At 36.0% G+C, this 14227-nt stretch overlaps 1 protein-coding gene across 3 annotated transcripts in view; it reads right to left on the bottom strand.

Annotated features, from left to right (window-relative positions):
• Nucleotides 1-10913: 10913 nt before the first annotated feature.
• The window catches only part of Foxp2 (forkhead box P2), a 554181-nt gene continuing 550867 nt past the window's right edge, over nucleotides 10914-14227 (bottom strand). For all 3 annotated transcript variants that reach the window (XM_071612711.1, XM_027926404.2, XM_027926406.2), the window contains one exon: nucleotides 10914-14227. This exon is cut by the window's right edge and continues 160 nt beyond it. The gene's annotated coding sequence lies outside the window, so the exon portion shown is untranslated.

The following is a 14227-nucleotide window of genomic DNA, read 5'->3' as shown; positions in this document are numbered from 1 at the left end:
CTTACCTCTAAAAACACCACAGCCTCTGAATATTTTGCTCTCCAACCACCAGTCATATCACAGCATCCACTAAGATTTTCACAGCCAATCTAACACATTTTGTTTCTAATTAATTTCAAAACTATTACACATTGATTCCTTTGGGGGTCCTAAATGTCACTTATGCTGCTACCTATAATAATTTGGGAAATTAAGCAGACCATAAATAAACATATTTAAAAATGGCCATATTTGTCATCACAATATAGAATTTTAGGCCTCTAAGAATGTATGTTCTTGCAATTAATTCCTGAAGATATTCCACATAATGGTCCTGTAATTCTGGTAACTTCTGTCCGTTATAGTTTAAACTTTAAACGGGAATTTTTAATATTCCTTCATTAAAATGTCTTCTTGTGTAAAACAAAACTGATGTTTCTTGGGCAAGCAGCAAGATTTGTTCTTAAATTCTAGTTCCTTATTGGCAAATTCTGTGACATTTTTGATGTCATTGTAGTCCTTTTCAACTTTCCATTTTCTTATCTGATAAAAGAGATTTATCACCACAAATTTGTTATGAGCATCAAATATGATAACATGAGAACTTACTTAGGATAGTGCCTCAGCATATTAAAAAAAAAAACTCAATCAATATTGAAAGAGTTGAGGAGGGTACTGAAAATAAGATTTTCAAAAAGCAATTATAAACTCTATCTAGAAAGTTTTAAGTGAACTTCCATTACAATGGAGGTTTAATATTTGTATTTATTTATTTATTTTCTTTATTTATGATAGTGGAATGCACTACAAATCTTATTACACATATAGAGAACAATTTTTCATATGTCTGGTTGTATACACAATATATTCACACCAATTTGTGTCTTCATACATATACTTTGGATAATAATGATCATCACATTCCAACATCATCCATGTCACCTCCCTTCCCCTCCAACCCTTCTGCCTTATCTAGAGTTCATCTATTCCTCCCATGCTCCTGCTCCCTATCCCACTATGAATCAGCCTTCTTATATTACAGAAAACATTCAGCATTTGGTTTTTTTGGGGATTGGTTAACTTCACTCAGTATTATCTTCTCTAACTCCATCCATTTACCTGCAAATGCCATGATTTTATTGTCTTTTATTGCTGAGCAATATTCCATTACTCAGCAATATATATGCCACTTTTTTTATTCATTCATCTATTGATAATAGAGAATGGTTGCATTCTTAATTCTTGAATGGTCCACATTTAGGTTTTTCCTTACTGAGAACTGATAAGAGTGAAGCTGGGAGACAAAAAGCTAGTCAATGTATATAATAAACAATTGCATCCCGTCTGGAAGTTTAGAAAGAAAATCAAATGCTGCCCTTTCCCCCTCCTCCTTCCAAAGCCCTTCCTGCTGCTCTTGCTCCAACTTGCTGCTAAGGTAACCTGCCTTGGGAGTTGTCAGAGTTGTTAATTAATACCTCCTGGGTTGTTAACCATCCTACCTGGATGACTCCACCAACTCTTCTCCTGCCCATTTGGCTCATCCTGGTCACTGGTCATTTAAGCAGGATATAGAGAGAGATGAGGGAGAAGTAGGTATGAGAAAAAAAAATAATCTAAAATGTATAAAAGGGGCAGGACTCTTCCACATCTTGGATACCAACTCTGGGTCCCCTTCTCTTCAGAGAAGTCTGTTTCTATTCTTCAAATAAAACTTGTTTTCTAGGCTGCCTTGGGGTTTCTCAGATATTCAATCTTCAACATCTGGGGAAAATGGAACTCATCATCACTGGTAATCAGTGGCATCAAGAGGATGTCACTTTGCATGATATTGAGACCACTTACTATGTAGTCACGACTTAGAAGTTTGGAGTAGTTCATGAAAAGAATAACAATCTTTAACATAAGCTATTATGATTTAAAAATAAAAATGTTTTTTTTCTGAAATTCTTTCCAGGAGACTCATTTATTGATTATGAAAATAAACACTAAGTAGTTAACCTTTACAACATTCTTACTCTGCTAAGAGTCACCTAGAATTTCTGGAGCACAGATGTCAACAGAGCAAGTACTATGTAGACTTATCCCTTATTTCCACTTTAGGACACTGTGCCTAGCACTCTTAGTTGGCTTTCTCACATCTTTTCCCTCCCTTTTGAGAAAAGGTAATGACATGTATAAACTGGGCTTGGGCAGCAGCAGTTTAAATTTCATGGGAGACACCTTGGGGTCAAAACCAGAATATACCTGGGTTGATGGGTGACTTGCTGCTGTAGGCAATTATGGTAGTGACATGGACTATGAGACCAGAGGATAACTTCAGGCTGCTAGACTAAAATGCCTAAACTCAGTAGCTACAACAGAAATTCATTCCTCAGTTCTGGAGATTAAAAAGTCTAAGTCAAGGTGTCACCAGATTAAATATCTGATGAGGGTCCACTTCTTGGTTTATAGACATGAACTGTGTCTTCACATGGTTGAAGGGACAAGCTAACTATCTAGGGCCCCATTTGTAAGGACACTAGTCCCAATAATGAGGGCTCTACCTTTATGACTTAATCAAATCCTAAAGGGTCTTTTCTCTTAATGCCATCACCTTAGGGATTAAAATTGGTGACATATAAATTTATGGAAACAGAAACACTCAGACCATAGCAAAAATCTTCTGGTAAGCAGTGTTACAGAGAGTCAAATGGAATTTTTGACAGTCCAAAGATGCTATACCTCCTGTTGGCTTGTCTTGGTCCTTCAAGTACAAAAAGGGCTTCATATTTTATTTTTCCTGTAACCAATCATCCATTTTAATTCTGCTCATTCCACTAATAAGTTATTCCTATGCACTTTGCTAATTAGTAAACCTTTTACATCAGATTTAGATAATGTTAATCTCAAGTGCTTGTCAAAACTACCTCTGGAGGATGGACTCTTGATTATCTTTTATCCAAGCCAACACGCCATCTTTGGAATAGCGTTGCTGTATACGGAACTTAAGATATTATCTGACATCCAAAATCTAGTACAAATTGAATTTACACACACATTATAAAATACATGGTCTATGCTAGAGAATTTTAAAATAAGTTACAGACACTGTAACTGGGATGTAGCAAGAAAAGCCTTAAAATATTAATTTTGGTCTGCAGTTCGCTGTTCAATTTTTCCTTTGCTTTGCTCAACCAGAAGAACCCACATTGCCTCAAGCTGAATTAGGATTGCTATGGCAGCAATTCCAAACAGAAAGAAAGAGTTAATGTTTTATAATGGCTTTCCAGTTGGGTTTTCAAAAAGTATAAAGGAAAAACAAGGTAGGGGGCATCATAGGAAAAGCCCATAAAAATAAATTAGAAAGATCATTCTAGGTAGAGGTCGATGGGCCATCCCCACCACCTGTGGGAAAAAGAAGGCAATGATCCTGCAATTCCTTCAACCTAGTTTCTGTTGGTATCTGCTTCCTTTCTACTTTGGTCTATTCTTAATTTATTAATAAATTTTTTATCCTGTTTTCAGTTGACAAGCAACTCAAGAGTTAGATATATTAAATGAGACTAAAACAAACAAATAAAAGACAAAAGGAACAATGGAGGAGAAAGAAGTGACCAAACTCATGATATTCAAAAAAGGGATCCTATACAAAGGAATTTCTGAGTACATTTTTTAAATGTATCTATTTCTTCACTAACTTAGATGTGACAAGAATGATTCTAACATGAATCGAGAAATTCCTATGTGCCTAGTATTCGCCCTAGTACTTTTGTGCTTATGATCCTCTTAGACTCATTAGGGACATGAGCTCCCTGAGGGTGGGGCTCTGTGTGGCTTGTTCACTGCTGTGTTCTCCAGGGCCTAGAATAGGGTCTGGCTTGTCACTGACACCAATAAGTAAATGAGTGCCTTCACTTATTAAATCATTTGTCAAGAAGCCCTGTGAAGTAGGTTTGCTCATCACCCTGCTTCTGTAGTGAAGGAACCTGAACTATTAGATGAGGAGCCCCTTAAGCTTTACCACCTGGATTTAGAATCTACTCAGACCAGCCGGCGGGACTTTTCCCTTCTGCCTTCATTTTCTCTCCCCCTCTATCCGTTCTCTTTTTCTTGCAGCATTTTTGATACAAAAAGACACAGGCAGCTACTATGACCCCATAACTGCACAGCCAATTAGCTGTAAAGTAGCTCAGAAACCGAGATTTGTAATTCTGAATCACCCAGTCTCCTCACTCCAAGCCAGCTTCCCTCAATCAGAACAAATAACTCATTATTTATTGAAGTTGGATATTGATTAGCTCTCAAAAGCTGCACACATTTGCTTTCTTTTTACCTTTTGAAAAAAAAATCATTTCTTATATCATGATTACTAAATTTAGTCATTGGGTTTAGATTTTTAAGAGAGTGAATCAAATGATTCTGAAGCCCAAAGGGATCTTCAAGGACATCTGATGAAACACCTTTTTTCTTTCCTCTCTCTCTCTCTCTCTCTCTCTCTCTCTCTCTCTCCCTCCCTCTCCCTCTCCCTCTCCCTCTCCCTCTCTCTCTTCTCAACAGATGAGCAAACTGCAACTCAGAGGGTGAAGTTATCTGTTTAAGGCAACCCAACAAATCAGTGAACAATTGCTGGAGAAGCCATCTCCAGGGACCTAGTTCTAGGCCGTGCACATCCATGTGCTGGGTTGGCTTCCTTTAAAAATACAATAAGATGTGTATTTGCATGGGACCAGTATTTCCCCACTCCCACATCCAGGATATTGTTTTTTTTTCAAAATGCAGCAAGAAGGGGGCATATGTGTAAATTCACCACCTCAGCATTTAGGACTGTAGCTTCAAATTTTCCTGTTCTATGTTCTGGTATTGCTATTTAGGCTATTTTTTTTTAACTTCTTTGTTTCCAGTAAACTTCTACATAAATCCTGAGTATTAGAGAGGATCTATTCCACAGTTTTGAATCCTCAAATTAGCACTAGACATGTATTTTCTCAGTGAAAGGATGAAAAACTTTACAAGATTCTTATAACATGGACACCCAACACTTTATTCCTAAACATATCAACAATATGATTTGACACTTTTTCTAAGAGCTATGATGAAATCAAACTTCTTATTCATAATTGTTCAAAGAAATCCTTGCCAACCTTTTTCTCAACACTACCAAGTTGGTTTGAGCAGCCCATGTGCTGATGGAACAAAGGAAAGGTGAGAAGGAAATCAGGAGACCTTGGTGTCAAGCCTCCAGCTAATAGTAATGCAGAGTCATAAATTGCTCTGACCCACATCAGAACTGTATAGTGAGGGGTTAACTGAATTTATTCTATCTGTATAACTTGGATACCCCCATGACTTTCAGTGTTGGTTTTTTGATGGAGAATTTATTTTCCTTAGTGCCTAACCACACACACTGATAAGATATTTGGATGGCTTATATGATTGAGACTTTCAATAAAAGGGTATAGATGGTGGTGGTAGATGCTCACTCAACATCTGGAATATGACTCCAAATAGAGAAGGAACTTTCTATTTGAGAAAGAAATAGAAATATCATCTTGGTGTCATAGCAGTACTAAAAAGCTTCTAGTTTTTTCCTCTAACTAGAAATATTCATATCATCTTCAGATCCAGCCCCACTTCTAAGAGTACAGAAGCTAAACTAGTAAGCATTGGAGGAAGTTCCAGGATGTAATAATCTGAAGGAGTCAAGGGAGAGCTCCAAGACAATATGGTAACTTCAGCTTTGTCTTGCAACTGTTGGCCACAAAGTGCCTATGTTGCTATTCCATTCAATAAGGTGGCAGGAAGTGGATTCTTCCAACCCAGAAAAAATAATGGGAGCAGAGGTGGGGCAGGATCTTGTCAAGAGGTAACTCAGAGTAGCAATCACTTCTTAGAGAAGAGAGTGGTGCCGGATAGTGACATCAGCAGGCAGTGGAACTCCAGCCTGCTGTACAAGCAGCATCAGGCAGGACAATGAGAATGGGGAGACACTGAGTGAAGGCTATCATGGCTGCTATGGTTCCTGTGAGCTGTTTTTGAACTCCAAAATTTCAAGAGGAGGGCCATAGGAATTAGGGTTCTAGGGGTTGAATAGCAGGGCTTAAATCTAGAGGTGACTGCTAGGATATGCGCATGTCATGTATCTCTCCATTCAGGTGGGAAGTCTGAGAATATGGTTAGATGAACTTGGCCAAGTTCTAACTAGAGGGCTTCATGGGTTCTCACCCCAGATCCCTTTTCTTAGTACTAAAGAAGAAAAGTTTGAACTGGAAATATTTACATTAAGGATTTTGAGAAAGAGATAGCTTTATACCAATGTTCACTTCTATATAGCAAACACAGATCTTGCAATGATCTAAAGGTTTGGCTAGAAGTTAACAATGAGGAAGCCCATAAAGGTCAAACTTAGTCTTCGCTGAAAGATCCTCCTCTGGGCACCTGAGCATGTGTCTCAGTCCCACTAAATGCAATAATTCCTGGTAATTCTTGGGTCTTTATATCTAACAAAAATCCATCAAATGCAACATTTCACCAACTACACTTTCCACTTAACCAGTTTTAGTGCCAAGCATCCCAGTTTGAAATTATTCCCAATATACAGTTTTTATCCACTGATAACTGTCAAGGTTTTAGATGCCATGGTGAGTTTTCTCTGATCTTGTTGACATTGGAAATTAAAAATGGACTGGGAAATCAGTGGGCTTCATATCTGACTTCCTTTCCGGTACTCATGGCAGATATCACAGTTACTAGCTAATGGCACACATTTCTTCTAAAGTGAGGATATGGTCTCTGAATCCTTCATCATGTACTAATTGATCCTATACTATGTGAAGGGTTTCCCAGACAACCATGAGGCATCAGAGTTGGGCAAATGACGTTAAAGCAGTTTTTCATCTCAGGCCCAGATTTTGCATTCAATACTATTCCCTTTAGACTTTATTGGACTCACACATCCCCAGCTGGCTAACTCCCTTCAATGCCCTCTTTCTGGAACAGGAAACTCTCACACCATGAAGGGCTCAGGGCTGCACTACAGTTCAGGGAAATAAAAGCTATTGACTTCAAATCCACCTCTTAAATATAGTTACCTTTATTTAAAAATAAAGTTGCTATCTATTAACTTCCTAATTGGCTTCCATATAATTGCTTATGAAGACCAAAGGTATAGTAAATGAGCTCTTTTCTTCAAGCCATAATTTGTGAGTTCTTTGGCATATAACAAAAAACTTTCCCCCTGATTTTGATTAGATTTTTGGAAATATTCCTTAATATGTCACCTAACTTCTTCCAAGGTGATTCTGAAGCCTCTTTGAATGCCTGATCTCAATGTGAATCTCTCTCAAATTTTATGCATCATATATACCCTTCAAGTAACTCAATAATTTTTCTAAATGCTAGAAATGACCATTATAATGTCAAAATGTCCCCCTTAGAAAATTATGATAGTGATGTTTATGTGCCCCAAACTACTCTTTTGGCAAAATGACAACAGTGGCACAGAGTAGCCAATAATAGCTTTAAATTTATGTGGGGAGAAAGTTAATATTTCCATTTTATTTTGGAGACTACCATGAGAATATTTCAAAAATGAAGGGAGAATGAGCAGTGAAATAAACATTGTCACAGTACATTTGTATGAGTATTAAATAAACCTGCAACAGTGGTAAATAATCGAGGACCACGTGTCTGAGGTTGGAGGCAACCAAAGACACTGGATTATTTCATGATGCTCACATAGCTTGATCTGAAAAATGATTTTAAAATTGTATAATCCTTTGCTATCTTTTTTAAAAATTAAGTTTGAACTAATCTTATCAGAAAAGCCATAAGTGTAAATAAATGCTTGGTAAGTGTAAATAAATGAGGCTCTGTTGGTCTGATTTCTTGTGGATCAGCTTTCCAGAGTCCTTTCTTTGGTGAAAGGCACTAAATAAAACATTTACATGCAGGTGTAGAGTTCAATTTCAAGGACTCTCAGTGTTTTGCTTACCCAATTTACCTTAGTTTTTACTTACTGAAAAGCTTTTTAGTTTTTTTTAAGCTTTGGGAGGATATCTGAATATATGATCATATAACTTTATTTTAGGAAAAATATCATTTTAAAGTTTCATGATTTTCTCCTAGGACGTCTTGTAATTTTTTTACTTCCCCTGCACATTTGATCAAAGTGAATTAATAATTTTTAAATACTGCATTTTCTATAGCATTGTTTCAATATATCTAAGGGAGAGTAAGATCGGGGAGGCAAGGTCAAGTGTCCTGTGTCAAATGTTCCAAGACTCTATGTGATGCTGTCTCCAAAGGGAAGAAGAGAATGGTAGGTTAGGGGCTATGCCTCATATCAGCATCTCTGGATGCTATTATTACAGAAACATGCAAGTTACTGCACGTGGTCTCTGCAGGGAATAACAACTTGAGCACAAGTGGTTCTGCAAGTGTTTGAGCAGGGAGTAATACAGCTAATCCAGTTTCAAACTGATGCCCTCTCCACTTATCATTGCATGACAAGTTGAAAAATGATGTGTCCATAGTAGGATCATTTTCTTCCATACATCTTTTTATTTTCTTTTCTCCTCCCTGTTCATCCTCCTTTCTGCATGTAAATGTTCACTGTCAAATTTGTTGACCCTAGTGGTTGTCAAATATAAAGGAAGGGACAATTTTTGTCATGTAGAAATTTTTGTTTTCCATAGGAGTTTTGAAAATCAAACACCCACTTCAACTTCAACTGTAGGAATCAGATTGGCTGATATTTATTTTGAAGATCTCTAAATAAACCTTCACAACAGGGTGTTAGATCACAATATATTTCTGGGTTTAAAGTTCATTTTGCTTCTGAAGTTTTTTTGTGTGTAGAGGCACACATGTGTATATGCTGGCTAAGTGACAGTGCAGAGTCACCTGTAAGATGGATTTCCCAGAAAATTACAAACTCTTTTATTTCCAGGTGCTGCCTGGTTTCTTTTAATCTGGGTTGATTGCAACTAGACAGAGGGTAAAGGGAACAATATGTCAAATAACACATTTTCTTGATGTAATTTTGTGCCCAGCATTTTATAAGTTTTCTATGCAGTTTAAAAACAGAACAAAAGTGCAAAGATGTTGCTTATTTTCTTTTTCTTTGTTAGCATTTAAATATTAGAATTTATCTAAAGACCATTTTATAAAAAAATTTAAATAGTGAAGAGTTGGCAGCTCATCTTTCCTTTCTTCTGCCCGGGAAAATGGTTGAAATGTGACTGTTTGTATAGTTAAGATTTTGACATTTTTGTCTTACTTTTAAAAATTCAAAAGTAATTTTGTGGCCAACTTTTTAGCAAGCAGCTCAATCCTCACATTGACCCAATAAAATATATTTGGCAACAGCATTTTTAACGATATGATGACATGAGTTTGAATTCTGGGTTAAGAAGAAAACATTTGCCAAACAAATGCTTTACTTCTTTCTTAAATTGTCAGTTTTGATCTCCAAATTGTTTTCCCTATATTAAAATATATAAAATGTCAGGACTGGATTCATTGTAGCCTTTAGTAAGTTCACAAAATACACTGGACAGGGCGAGTTAATAATTGACTTTTAAAAAATCAATAGTGAAAAAGTTGTTTCTAAGGTTCAAGAAAATTAATCTCATGCTTACATTTCTTTTTAAACAATCTGTTACCCTGTGGAAAGCTCTTGAGTCAAGGCATCCTTTTATGACAGAAAACATTAAATTATGCACAAAATAAAAATATTCTCAATATATTCATTTTTCTTCCACTCCTGATCATGACAGATTTAGGAATACATATGGGGGTTAAAGAAAAAGGCAAACTTTCGTCTACAGAGGTCTTATCTTGCCTGTTGCCACTAATGTAAGTCTGGAATGGATTCCTAACAGCTTAAAAAAAAAAACATTCTCTTGGAAGACTCTTACCCTGTCCCTGTACATTTCCCTAAACCATAGCAAGATGCCATGGGTTTGACTGATATTTGAAGGCAAAGGGGGGTGGGGAGAGAACCAAGAAAAAAAGCCATAAAGTTAGAGAGAGTAAACTAATCATGTTTTCCCTCGGCATTTTTCAAAGGTTCAGAATTTATTGTGTCAAATTCTCTTAGAATATAAATAAGGAAACACGAGATGATAGTGTAAGGAGACAAATTTTAAACCTGAGGGTGGTTTTAAATTGAATGAGCTTGACAAAGAGCACCCCCCACCTCTTCACTGACTCACAATTTGAGTATGGTCTGGTTTATAAATTCCCCCATTCCTAAGAAAATGATTTTAAGCAAATTATGGGACATGTGTACACAAATTTATAGATTGTCTCTGGTATGGTAGAAAGGTCTCTCCGAAAGAATAAAACCCTAGTGGTTATAAATGGGTCAAAAAGAATTATAGTTTTTTATTTATACTTCAGAAATGTAATCAAGTGAATGAAATGGTTTCATATACATTTTTACATCCAACAGTAGTGACACACTGTTCATACATTAATTCTATAGTAAAATGTACATCCTTTTTTGCTAAGTAAGATTTGCCAAGTGGACAAAAAGAAAAAAAAAAAAAAAAACCCTTTCATTGCAACCTGAACTAGTGAAACAAGGGTAAGCTATGTTCCTTTCAACAGCATAATGGAATTGATAATGCTATTGTTCAAATTGTGTTAATATTGGCATATGTAAGAAGAAGTCTCACAAATTCTCAAAAATGTAAACGCCCAATTTGGAAACTTTGCAAAACGGTCTATTGGATTTTGTGACTGAATCTGCCCAGGGACATTAAAGTCCAGGATGGTTTATTTTAAGTGTACTTCTGTAGCTCTATTCCTAGCTGACTATTCTTCGATTCCCTAATCACAAAGAAATGCATTCTTATGAAGTTAAGCAGCTGTACACCCAGAATGCTGATGACATTTTCTCCATATCTGAGTTATCTAAAGAAAACCCAGTTAGTGGTAATTCTACCAGATACTTGTAACATTCACATAAAATTTTAATTGATTTTCAAACAGTACAACTGTGCCATGAATCCAACCACACAGAATATAAGCCTTAAGCCCACTAGGTTTAAGCAATTGTGTCTTTGTAGACTAAAACTATGTAAAATAAAATCTGATAACTCCCTGGTGTTAGAGGTAGACAGTTTTCTTTCAAATCCTAGGTTTGGTCCTTTATTTTATTCAGCAGTGAAAGCCATGAATACAGAACGAATAACAGCTGTTACAATTCTCAACCATGACTTCTAACGTCAGAGAATTCAAAGTATGAACATAGTACACAGTAATGAAAAGTATCAAAAATTAGTTTACCTCAAAAAAGATAAATAAAACAGGTATATTCCACCAATACATAAACAGATGTTTGTGCTACAGTTAAAATTTGCTGTATACAAAAGATCATAGTCCCCATAATCAGCTTATGATAGAAGCAAGAATACATGAGCCATTTAAATTGTCAGACATTATGCTTTATAAGGTATGCACAGAAGTTCAAGCAATAAATACATACATTAGTTCAAAGCCTTACAATAGCTACGCAAAGCAGATGCAGAAAAGCAGATTTGCTATTACTAGCAAGCAATGATATAAGAGTAAAAATTCATGAAATGCATTAAAGCAACATTTTTCTTAGAAAAAGTCTGGTCATTTATGGGTCCACCAACATTTTTACATAATATGCACAATTATCAAAATACAGACCAAGCATTTCAGAAAACTCCAAAAAACCTAAAATCTATTTTCAAAGCAATTGCAGTTTTGGAGGTTTTTCTGGTATAATGTGCAAGCAGCTATTTTTTAAAATTGTATTCATATAAAACCCATGCAAAACTCTACAGGTATATGCATTCTGTGGCTGAGACTTCCTTTCAAAAGTTTTGTAACTGAGGTATGCATACTTTAGCATTGTAGTCTTAGGCCACCCTCCTGATGGTACAACTCTCGCAGTTACTTCCAGTCCATCAAAGCCTTTGAACAAGCACCTGAAAGACCCATTTTCCCTTTCAGATAATCCTTACAGTAGGGTCCTAGATGACTGAAAACCTTCCTTCACAATACCCATCTTTCTTTTCATACTCTATCGCAAACTTCCGGTTCATTGATCCTGACCCAAAGACAAACATAATGAAAAGTAGCAGTTACTGTGACGTTCTCACGTTTCATGCAATCTGCCATAATTGTTCTAATTTTTTTGTTTTTTTTTTTTCTTTTTTTCCCTTTTTTTTCCTTTTTTTCTTTCTTTTTTTTTTCTTTTTTTCTTTCTTTTTTCTTTTTTTTTTTGCAGAGGTAGAAGCTTTCAGAAAGCCTTTTGGGTAAGTGGGAAAACCCTTTTGAAAGCCGTTATGTCCTTTTATTTGGTGTGATAGATGACTGGGTATCTCTAACTCTATTTGCTGACTTCAGCAAAGAATAAACAATGAGCTTAGTTTGCAAGAACCGGTTCCATCACATGGAACTAGTACATATGTTAAGCTCTAGCAGCCACCTTCTGTCAAAACTGTTTGTAAAGCAATAACCATAATCAGGTTATGAGGTCCCTTGGTTGGGGGAAAAAGTATCATCAAGACTTGGCACAGCACATGAAAAGCAACACGTATAGTTCTAGGTTTTAAGCAAACATCTGACTATGCTATCTTCAACTACACCATAATGCATTATCATAGTTTTGGGGTTTGGAGTTTTCAAGAGAACCAGCATTCCAACAATTTGGCCTGCGCAAGTCTTTGAAGGGAGTGTATTGTTAGTGTTAATATCCCGTATAAGCAGAGGCAGAATTATATGTAACTTTGGTTTGACTGAAAATAAATACCATGGACTACAATTGCTATAATCTTTGCTTTCAGTGTAAAAACTCAGCTAGATCACTTTAAAATCAATATGAAATTAATTTTTGGCTTTACTAGACCTTTTATGTTTGGTTCCTACTTTTTGTTTTTTCATTATAACTTAAGACTATAAAAAAATAGTACACAACAAAGATTAAGACCATACAAGACATCTTCTAACAACATGTACTCACCACCGAAAAGAACTGACCAGATGGGGGAAAACAAAAACACAATGTACTATATATATAACAATATGCAATCTGCATTTGCATTGAGTACATAATCGTTTTGGTCAGTGATCCACATGTGTTGCTTTCTAGCATATCATAACTTCCACTGCGGATTTTGTCCTCACCTCTGTCTTTAATGAAAGCAAATCTTCATTGCATTTAGATGGACTTTTGGCCTCAGAAGATTACTCTGTGACTGAATTAACTTTTTTAGTTGTGGTTTTTCTCATATTTGTTTCTTTGTTTAGGGCTAAATGAAAAGATCCCAGAGGTCATCAGAAAACAGCAGGTAGTTCATGGAAAAGGTTCCTTTGTACTAATTGAAGTTACAGAAGGCTGACCAAAGCATGTGGCTGCTTCTGTCCTTGAGCTCTTGGCCATGGTTAGAGTTGGCTTTGGTTTGCAGCTGTAGCCTTTGACTGTGTTTGCAGGTAGACAAAGCTTTATCACAAGGAGGTAAAGAGTACAGTTGTAAGATCTATGCAGATATGCAAATGTTTCTATGGTGCTTGCACAGATAATGTTAGCTTAGGATTGCACTTTACATCTTAACACTAACAGCACAGACTGGAAGCCTAAGGTTTTAGATGGTTGCAACAGTCTAATTACTGTGTTTTGTAGTAACTAACTTATGTCATTTACAGTTGGTGGCACCAACATAAAAAACTAATGTTCTGTTGTTTAAAATTCAGCTAGATACAAGCAGTGACACTAATTTCTGATACTACTCCTGTGCAAATTAAAAACAATAGCAACAAGTTGAACTTGACCAGCAATTGTTTCTAACATTACAACTACTGAATGCTGGAAAATTCACATTAATGAAACTAACACTATTTTTGGCAGTATATGAGGCGCGTTTGCTTTCTACAGGACATGTATCCTCATATTCAGTCATTTCATGAACCCTTAAGAGCCACATTTTTTAAATGGGCAAAGCCATTATAGAAACAACAGTTCTTTTTTTTTTTTTCCCCAAGAAAATCAGTTTTTGTCTTTTTTTTTCTAAAAAAAAAAAAAAAAAAAGAGAGAGAGAGAGAAAGAAAAACAGAAAGAAGAAAACAAGCAATTTGCCTGTTGGTACTGAATCCCAAAGGGCTGGCTTAATAAGTTCCTTTAGGGCTGTCTCCTTTATCCATGCTTAATAAATAGTCACAGTAAAAATTTGTCAAATATTCATGGTTGTGGAGTGGTTATGAAGGTCAGTGATATGTCCCTTCACGCTGAGGT

Source organism: Marmota flaviventris, chromosome 1 (genome assembly GCF_047511675.1).
Source record: "Marmota flaviventris isolate mMarFla1 chromosome 1, mMarFla1.hap1, whole genome shotgun sequence".
NCBI classification, from domain to species: Eukaryota; Metazoa; Chordata; class Mammalia; order Rodentia; family Sciuridae; genus Marmota; species Marmota flaviventris.
This window is presented reverse-complemented; position numbering and strand designations above follow the sequence as displayed.